The 8274-nt window shown below is 44.4% G+C and overlaps 1 long non-coding RNA gene across 1 annotated transcript in view; it reads left to right on the forward strand.

The window, feature by feature from the left end:
- The window catches only part of LOC137519612 (uncharacterized), a 31001-nt gene extending 24366 nt beyond the window's left edge, over positions 1–6635 (forward strand). Inside the window, exons 2-3 of the long non-coding RNA XR_011021032.1 lie at positions 4152–4252; positions 6472–6635. This is a non-coding gene — a long non-coding RNA (uncharacterized lncRNA). The remainder of the gene's footprint in view (positions 1–4151; positions 4253–6471) is intronic.
- The last annotated feature ends 1639 nt before the right edge of the window (positions 6636–8274 follow it).

Raw genomic sequence — 8274 nt, forward strand, 5'->3', positions numbered from 1 at the left:
AGAATCGTAATCGAATTGTATAAAGAATCGTATCGTGTAGATTGGGCTTTAGATGAAGATCGGCTCACATTTTATGATCAATTTGTGCAGAAATCCATATAATTCCAAAGGGTTCACATACTTTTTGCTACTGTATAAGCATTACATCCATCTGCCCCACGTTTCCAATAGAGTATTGTAACCCTTCTATGTTCTAATAAAGACATTTGTACTGATACAGCATTTGTGTATTCATTTATGTATATTTGAAGGCAATTATTATATGTTGTTTATTTTTATTTATTTTACTCCTGGGCTCCTTCCACAATATTCTAAAAAAAAAAGAAAGTCACGTCAAAAAAATCGCTTTCAATTAAACGTTGCAGCCATAATCCATTTCTCCAGCGGGGTCCATGTGATTAGAGCAGCCGTTAGCATGAGGAAGAGGCAGGAGAGGGCGAGTACCGCTGGCACGCCAGTCTCTTGCCTTTGTGTCATCTTCGTTCAGCTTACAATCCCCCTCTTTGAACAGGAGACAAAAGTTGCAGCGTGAAAAGGTGGGATGCAAGGAAGGCTTCTTTGTAACTAAGCCGCCTGTTGTGTTTGTTATGTCAGCGCCATTGTGTTTCGCTGTTCTGAGCCTCTCCGCTTCGTTTGTGAAAAAGTCCCAATAATAACAGACTTTTGTGCAACAGACTTAGGTAATTACTATATCTTGTCATCTAAATAGCTACTTATAGACGAGATGTGCAGCTACCAAACTGACTTCACTGCTTCCTCATCAGGTGCCTTTAACATCTCAATTACTCTTCACCATGTGAAACAACGGAATATCTGGTATTCACCAGGTGCAATTAATAAACCCGCTTACATTGTGTTTAGAAAACACACACACAGAGAAGAAAGTGATAAAATGTCATGAATTAAGCCTGGTACACACATCCAGTTCTGACTGGCCAATAACTGGCTATTTTTACCATCTTCATGTAGTGTGTAAGCTTACCAGCACCATCATAGTATTCAACATTGTCCGCCCTCATACTACATGGAAAATTGTCCAATCAGTGACCAGTCAAAATGGGATGTTTGTGTCAGGGGCGTTTCTAGGTTCCTGGGAGATCCGGGGCACCCCTGGGCACCAAGAGGGAACGAGTGTGCGGAAAACGGGCGTGGTCATGCCGTGCAAACTGGGCGTGGTCATAGGTGGGGCCAAATGCACTTGAACATAGCAGCGTTGTAACTTAAATTTTATTCAATAGGCAGTATTTCACATATTTAAGCCCCTCACCTGGCTTCTGTCTTGCCTTCGGCTGGCTGGCCTGTGTGCTGTACTCGGCTGGTGGTGATGCTGTGCTGGCCTGACTGGTGGTGTCACTGTGCCGGTCTGGCTGACGGTGATGCTGTGGCGGCCTGGCTGACAGTGATGCTGTGGCGGCCTGGCTGACAGTGATGCTGTGGCGGCCTGGCTGACGGTGATGCTGTGGCGACCTAGGTGACTGTGATGCTGTGATGTTGAGCTGGCCTGGCTTTGCTAAGTGACTTGCTGGGGCTTTGCTGGGCTGGGCAATCTGCTAGGGGCATTTTGGGGGGCTTTGCTGGGCAATCTGCTAGGGGCATTTTGGGGGGCTTTGCTGGGCTGTGGGGTTTACTAGGCTTTGCTTGGCTGTATACTTTGCTGGGCTGGGACCAGGAGGCTTTGCTAGGCTGGGAGGTTTGCTTTGCTGAGGGCTCTACTTTGCTGGGCTGGGGCCATGGGTCTTTGCGTGGCTGTAGATAGGTAGCTTCCCCCAGCATAGGTTAGATAGGCAGCTTCCCCCAGTATAGATTATATAGAGAGCGTACCCCAGTGTAGGTTAGATCGGCAGCTTCCCCCAGTATAAATTATATAGGCAGCTTCCCCAGTATAGATTAGAAAGGTAGGTTCCCCCAGTAAAGATTAGATAGGTAGGTTCCCTCAGTATAGGTTAGATAGGCAGCGTCCCCCAGTATAGATTAGATAGGTAGGTTCCCCCATTGTAGATTAGATAGGCAGCTTCCCCTAGTGTAGGAGGGGGCACTGGGCGGAGTGTCGTGGAGGAGCGGGCAGTTAAAAACTCACCTGTCTTCAGATCACTGCAGGCACAGCTTCTATGTGCTTCCGACTTCCTCCCCGCGGCATCCCTTGCATTGGTAACAGCGCCCCCTGTGATGTCATCACAAGGATCAAAGGCCCTAGCGACGCCCCTAGTTTGTGTTCACCCTTAGGCTGTCATTCTAGGTTTTCCATGTCCTAAAGCCTGGTACATACTTTCAATTATAATTTGCCATTTTTACCGCCTTTATGTAGTATTTGAGACTGCATAAACAATCTGTTCATAGCATTCAAAATCTGTTGACTCTCCTATTATGTGGAGATGGTAAAATTGGTCAGTGATTGGCCAATTACAATTGAAAGTGTGTACCAGGCTTAAAGTGAACCTCCAGACTAAAAATCTACTCAGCAGCATTGAAAAGGCTTGGTGTTTCTTTAACAGTTTTCACAGCACCAGAACTTTGTTTTTCTTACCAAAGCCTCATTTTTAGCTGAACAGAAGCTAAGCTCCTGCCCGGGCATTTTTCCCCTGATGCTGTGCAAAGCTTGACGGGATTTCTGATGATGTTGTTCTCATTGCCTAGCAACTGTGAGGGGTGATCAGGACACAGGATAGTTGGAACTGTGTCTCATGCTCCCTGTCACCTCCTTTCAACCAAAAAGATAACTGCCGTCATGAAATCACAAACATTTGCCTGTTCTTTTAAAACGGGGTGGGTAAGAGATTATATTACCTATCTATTTTAATTAACATAACTAATGTAACTTAATGACAGTATGTTTGTTTAGGCTGAAATTCCTCTTTAAAGCTGTATTGTCATCATAAAAATCAAATTTCAACAGCAACTGGTCTGAGTGTATTAAGTGATAAAGATGCTAATCCTGCATTCAAAACTTGCAAAACTTTTTTCTGCTGTTGTGGTTTGGAGTTATCACCTACTTTAGGAGCACTGGCCCTTTAATAGCCATTGCCATTCAGTTGCATGCTGGGAGTTCTTTTTTTTATCTAAAATATATTCCTCCTCTTCCATTTATTTCCCTGCCTAGCCTATCTGAAACATGATCCCCTGCTCACTTGTGTTTACAAGCAAAGCTGAGGTGACTCAGCGATTGGAGGAGAAAAGATAAAAAAAACTGCAGTTCCTAGTATACACCTCAGTGGGAGTGTCTGAAAACTCTGGGAGGAGGGCAGCTAATAAATACACAATGAGCAAGAGAAGGGAGGGGGGAAACAAGAGTCAGGGAGGATATGATGTCAGTGTAAGCTTAGCAAGATGGCCACTGCCTAGAAAAGGATTTTCTGTCTTTTCCTTTATAAAATTCACAGGAATCATTATGTGGACAGCACAATACATCGGTTATGTAAGTAGAAGCCATCTTGCTAAGCTTACACTGACATCTTGATTGTTTTTATCGAAAAATCAGGAAATTAATTGATTTGATTGTACCTTGTCTAGCCACCTTTAGACCTTCTCAGTGCTGATTTTTGTGAATCCATTTATCCATTTGTGTTTTTGTGCTAGGTGACAGAGGGGTGTCTATTTGCAGTGCTGGGTGTTTTAGGGAGTTTTAGTTTCAATTGAGTTACTAAATGTATTTAAAGAGTAACTTTAAACTAGTTTTAAACTTCATCCCAATCCGTAGCTGATACCCCCTTTTCCATGAGAAATCTTTACCTTTTCTCATATAGATCATCAGGGGGGTCTGTATGGCTGCTATGTGGTGAAACCCCTCCCACAGTATGATGTCATGACCATGGCCCTGACAGTTTGCTGTCTGTGAACCTTGTTGCATTGTGGAAAATAATAGCCTTTTCAAACTACCAAACAAGCAATATCTCCCTCTGTGCATAGAACTCTCAGTAACAAACATTCCGTACAGATCACCTGACAGAACTAAAGATGTCACCACCAGTGATAAATTTCAGATAGTAAATCAGAGAGTGGAAAGATCTTACAATGGGCAAACACTGACTAAATAATCTATAAATGAATATTGTAAACAATAAGCAATTTTATTCATTGTTATTTTCACTACAGTTCCTCTTTAATACGTATTTTTTAGTGAATATTGTATATAACAATCTTTTATATTTACCTAGATGCCGAGGACCGGCAGCCAAGCACGGCTATAAGAGGAGATGTCTCATAAAGGACTCTGCAAGAGAAGAGCGGGTCACAGCGCCATTTGTCACTGGACACGGTAACCTTGTTAGAGCCGTAATACAGTTATTTTCTACATGTGTAAGATATTGATAATAAAATATTGATCAGCTTAATGTAGATTAGCCAGCAGCAATGCAGGCCAGGATTCCCATTGTCTTTTCCTGGGATTGCTAACTAATGAAAATGACTTTACCTAGATGTGCAGTAATCAATGCTTTCCTGCTCCCGCGTGCAATTTATTACCGGGCGGCCTAGAAATCAGTATTGCTGGCACCAAGTCTCCGGCACAGCACTGTAAATAATGACGGGGGGAGTTTACTGTTCCTGCCTCTGACATGTAGCTCTGCTTTCTGCTTGTGTCCGCACAAAACGGAATTGACGAACGTGCTTTATGCGACGCCAGGCTGCAGCCGCGGAATTTCTGTTTGGACTCAAGGCTACCCGAAAGCCTGGCCAGACTTTATAGATGGAACAACCAATGAATACCTTATCTCTATAATCCGCAGTACGGCTTCAGCAAGACCATTGCTACTGGAATGGATCTATAGCTATAGATGCTGTAATTACTAAGATGTATGGTGCTATTCATAAAGGTGATAGTTTTGGATTGACTTTAGCTACATACACACGTTCAACAAGCGCACACCGTGCAAACGACCACCCGCACACCACGATGAACCACACGACCTGACATACCGCACGACCTGTATGTCCACACGTCCAGTCGGATAAACGACCAACTCATTTACATACTGCGCACGATAGTGGAACGACGGACTACACATTGAAAACAAGTACAAGTCATTTAACAGCCGTTCAACTTGTACACACGGATCAACTGCACAATATCAGATGACCGTAGGCCAACATAGATCCGACAGTTGGATTGGGCGCAACGCCTGTTATCAGTCGCTCGTCAAGCCGTTTGCACGGGTACACATGCCTGATTGTCGTCCAACAGTCTAAAACGGATTAAAGTCTGACGACAATCGGGCAGTTTTGTTGAACGTGTTTATGGGCCTTTAGGACGCTGAGATAAAGCTTTATATGCATGCTAGGTAATGTTCAGCCAAGGCGATCATTTGGCGCCATCTGGACTGAGAATCTATCATGGGTATAGGTGCCCGACCTTGGTTTTGTTTAGCGATCTGTAATTTTTTGAAGTATTAAAGCAGCAGGGACAGCCATACTATCCCAGGAAATACAACACATATATAAGTAGATTAATTTGTGCTCTACTTACATAACATATGTATTGTACTGTCCATGTTTTGATTTCAGTGGATTTTATATAGTAAATACAGAGAATTCTGTTTCAGGCATTCCCTCTAACTGAAGCCAATCCTGATGTCATGTCCTCCTTTACTGTTTTTTCTCCTAGAAACTTCACTGTGGCCTCTAGCTTGCTTTGTAAACACGTGAGCACAGCATAGATCGTATTTCAGCAGCTCACTGAACTGCTCTCAGCAAATCAGTGAGGAGGGGAGATGACAAGCTTCCTTCTCGTCAGCAATGTACCAAATAGAGCCAGGCTGACTGAGATAAGATTTATTACAGCAGAAAATGTTCTGATTAAATTGGGATGCTTGCAATGCAGGGTCAGGTTGTAGACAGCATAACAAACACAGGGCAGTAGATAAATGGAATTTGATTTTGTGGCCAACGATCCAGCTTTAAGGCACCTCAGTTAAGGGATTCCATAAAATGAAATTATTGCTATGGCAATATTCTTAAAAAAACATGGATGAAACCAGCATGCAGGGCTGTTTTTAGGCATAGACAAACCAGGCAGATGCCTGGAGTGACACCTGCAGGAGGGGGGACCACATAGCTATTCTCAGCACACTGCATTATGGAATTCTTATTAGATTCTTATCAGATATGCAAGGTACCGAATCAGTGATCAGAGGAATAGTCAGGAAAGCAATAAGTCATAACAGATATCAAACAATGCCTAGTCTGGGTGTGAGGTCCGTGGTCTCCACACCCTGGAACTAGTCTGATAAATAACAAGTTCCCTAGTCTGGGTGTGAGGTCCGTGGTCTCTACACCCTGGAACTAGTCTGATGAATAACAAGTTCCGTAGTCTGGGTGTGAGGTCCGTGGTCTCTACACCTTGGAACTAGTCTGATGTATAACAGAATGATAACACAAGTCATCTCCATTTCCATAGTGTTGAAGACTTAGTTTAACTCCATTTTCAAATAATGGCACTGAATATGCATTAATTAACACCTCTTCTCTTTTACCTTGCAGGCTGCATTTTGTAGCTCCTAACTGGCAGGAAAGCGGAAGTTCCTTACCCACATGTTGTAGATCACTTGACCCGGTCATCCTCCTCCCTCTTTTGAAGTATTAAAGGGGCACAATGGCGAAAAAATTGTAAAATGTAAAATATGTGCAAACATATACAAATAAGAAGTGCGTTTTTTCCAAAGTAAAATGAGCCATAAATTACTTTTCTCCTATGTTGCTGTCACTTACAGTAGATAGTAGAAATCTGACAGAAGCGACAGGTTTTGGACTAGCCCATCTCCCCATGGAGGATTCTCAGGGTTTTGTTTATTTTCAAAAGCACTTAGTGAATGGGAGTTGCTCTGTCCAACTGCCAAAAAATGGTGCAATGAGCAGGGAGGCTGGCCAGCTTCATTGTTTAAATCCTTTTCAGGGAATGTATTTATAAAGCATAAAAGCCTTGCTGAGAATCCCCCATGAAAAGATGGACTAGTCCAAAACTTGTAGGTCGAGCTATAGCTAAGTAGTTCATCCCTGGCCAGTCTGCAATAAAGCATCCATCCAGATTCCTCCGATTACTGCCCCCCCCCCCCTCTTTCCTGGTGGATTTATAAAAGCCATTGAAAAACCTGAACTGGGAGCGGCGATTTGGGGACAGTAGGGGGCCATTCACACACAGTAACAAAACTCAGCATTTTCCAGAAAGCAAAGAACACATGCATGTATGCTATCAGTCAGAACACCAACGCACGGACTGGACCAGCCAAAAGAAAAATCCTGACCTGCTGCATTGTTCCGCCACCATATCAAAACTGCGCCACAAATGCCGCAAGCCAGACTCAATGGATGCGGTGTCCGTTCCCACTAGGCTGGTCGCCGTCTATTTGGTAATGAGCAAACACTCTCCAGCCCCTTTGGTAATCTTTACTCCTCCTGGTCCGCCCACTATAAATTACATTGGAGCAGTGCGCTGTGACCCGGAACAGGAAGCCGGCGGGTTCTCTATGCGCATGCGCAGGCTTCCTCCTCCCCCCTGCACGTGCGCACGGCAATATGACGTGTGGCAGAAGGAGAGGGGGCATTAGAGGAGGACAGGGGCGTAACCAGGCCTGGATTTACATCACAGGAGCCTATAGGCACAGATGTCCTGGCACCCTGAACATCGCCCTCCATGAACCTACAAACCCCCCACCAAACTGCACCACAAGTGTGATGACTAGCCCAGTTTTACTCGTCATGGCAAGAGGTGTCCCTTAGCATTAGGTAGCCAGAGGAACCCTACTTATTAAGTAGCTAATGGTGTCCTTGACTGAAAGGAGATCTCATCAGTGGAATGTCGAGAGCTGGATGAGTAACCTCTCATTTATTCTCTGCTCAGGACTCTGCGTAGGGAAGGAGGAAGGGAGGCACCAGGGAGGAGTGAGCCGCCTTTTCCTCATCAGGCGCCTGCAGGCACGTGCCTACAGTGCCTAATGGTAAATCCGGCCCTGGGCGTAACAAGAAATCACTGGAACCCCCCCTACAAAACTTTGGATGGGGCCCCTTCACGCCAATACTGCCCCCCCCCCCCCTTGCACAGGTAAAGTGACATGTACCAATGTTATTCATTTGGCTATTGTACTCCAATGTGTTTTCCCCATGCAGATAAAAACTGACAGCAGTGAAGCACTCCATGCATTTTCTCTATCAATTGCATTAGTTTCTGTGATAAAACGTGCATGTTTTCACACATATACACACACACATGGGGCTCCATTCATTAAAGTGTGATAACTGCTATCACAGCAGTTATCATGCGAGCTGCCGCGCGCAAAGGTTTCACAT

Source organism: Hyperolius riggenbachi, chromosome 5, assembly GCF_040937935.1.
Source record: "Hyperolius riggenbachi isolate aHypRig1 chromosome 5, aHypRig1.pri, whole genome shotgun sequence".
In the NCBI taxonomy this organism is placed as follows: domain Eukaryota; kingdom Metazoa; phylum Chordata; class Amphibia; order Anura; family Hyperoliidae; genus Hyperolius; species Hyperolius riggenbachi.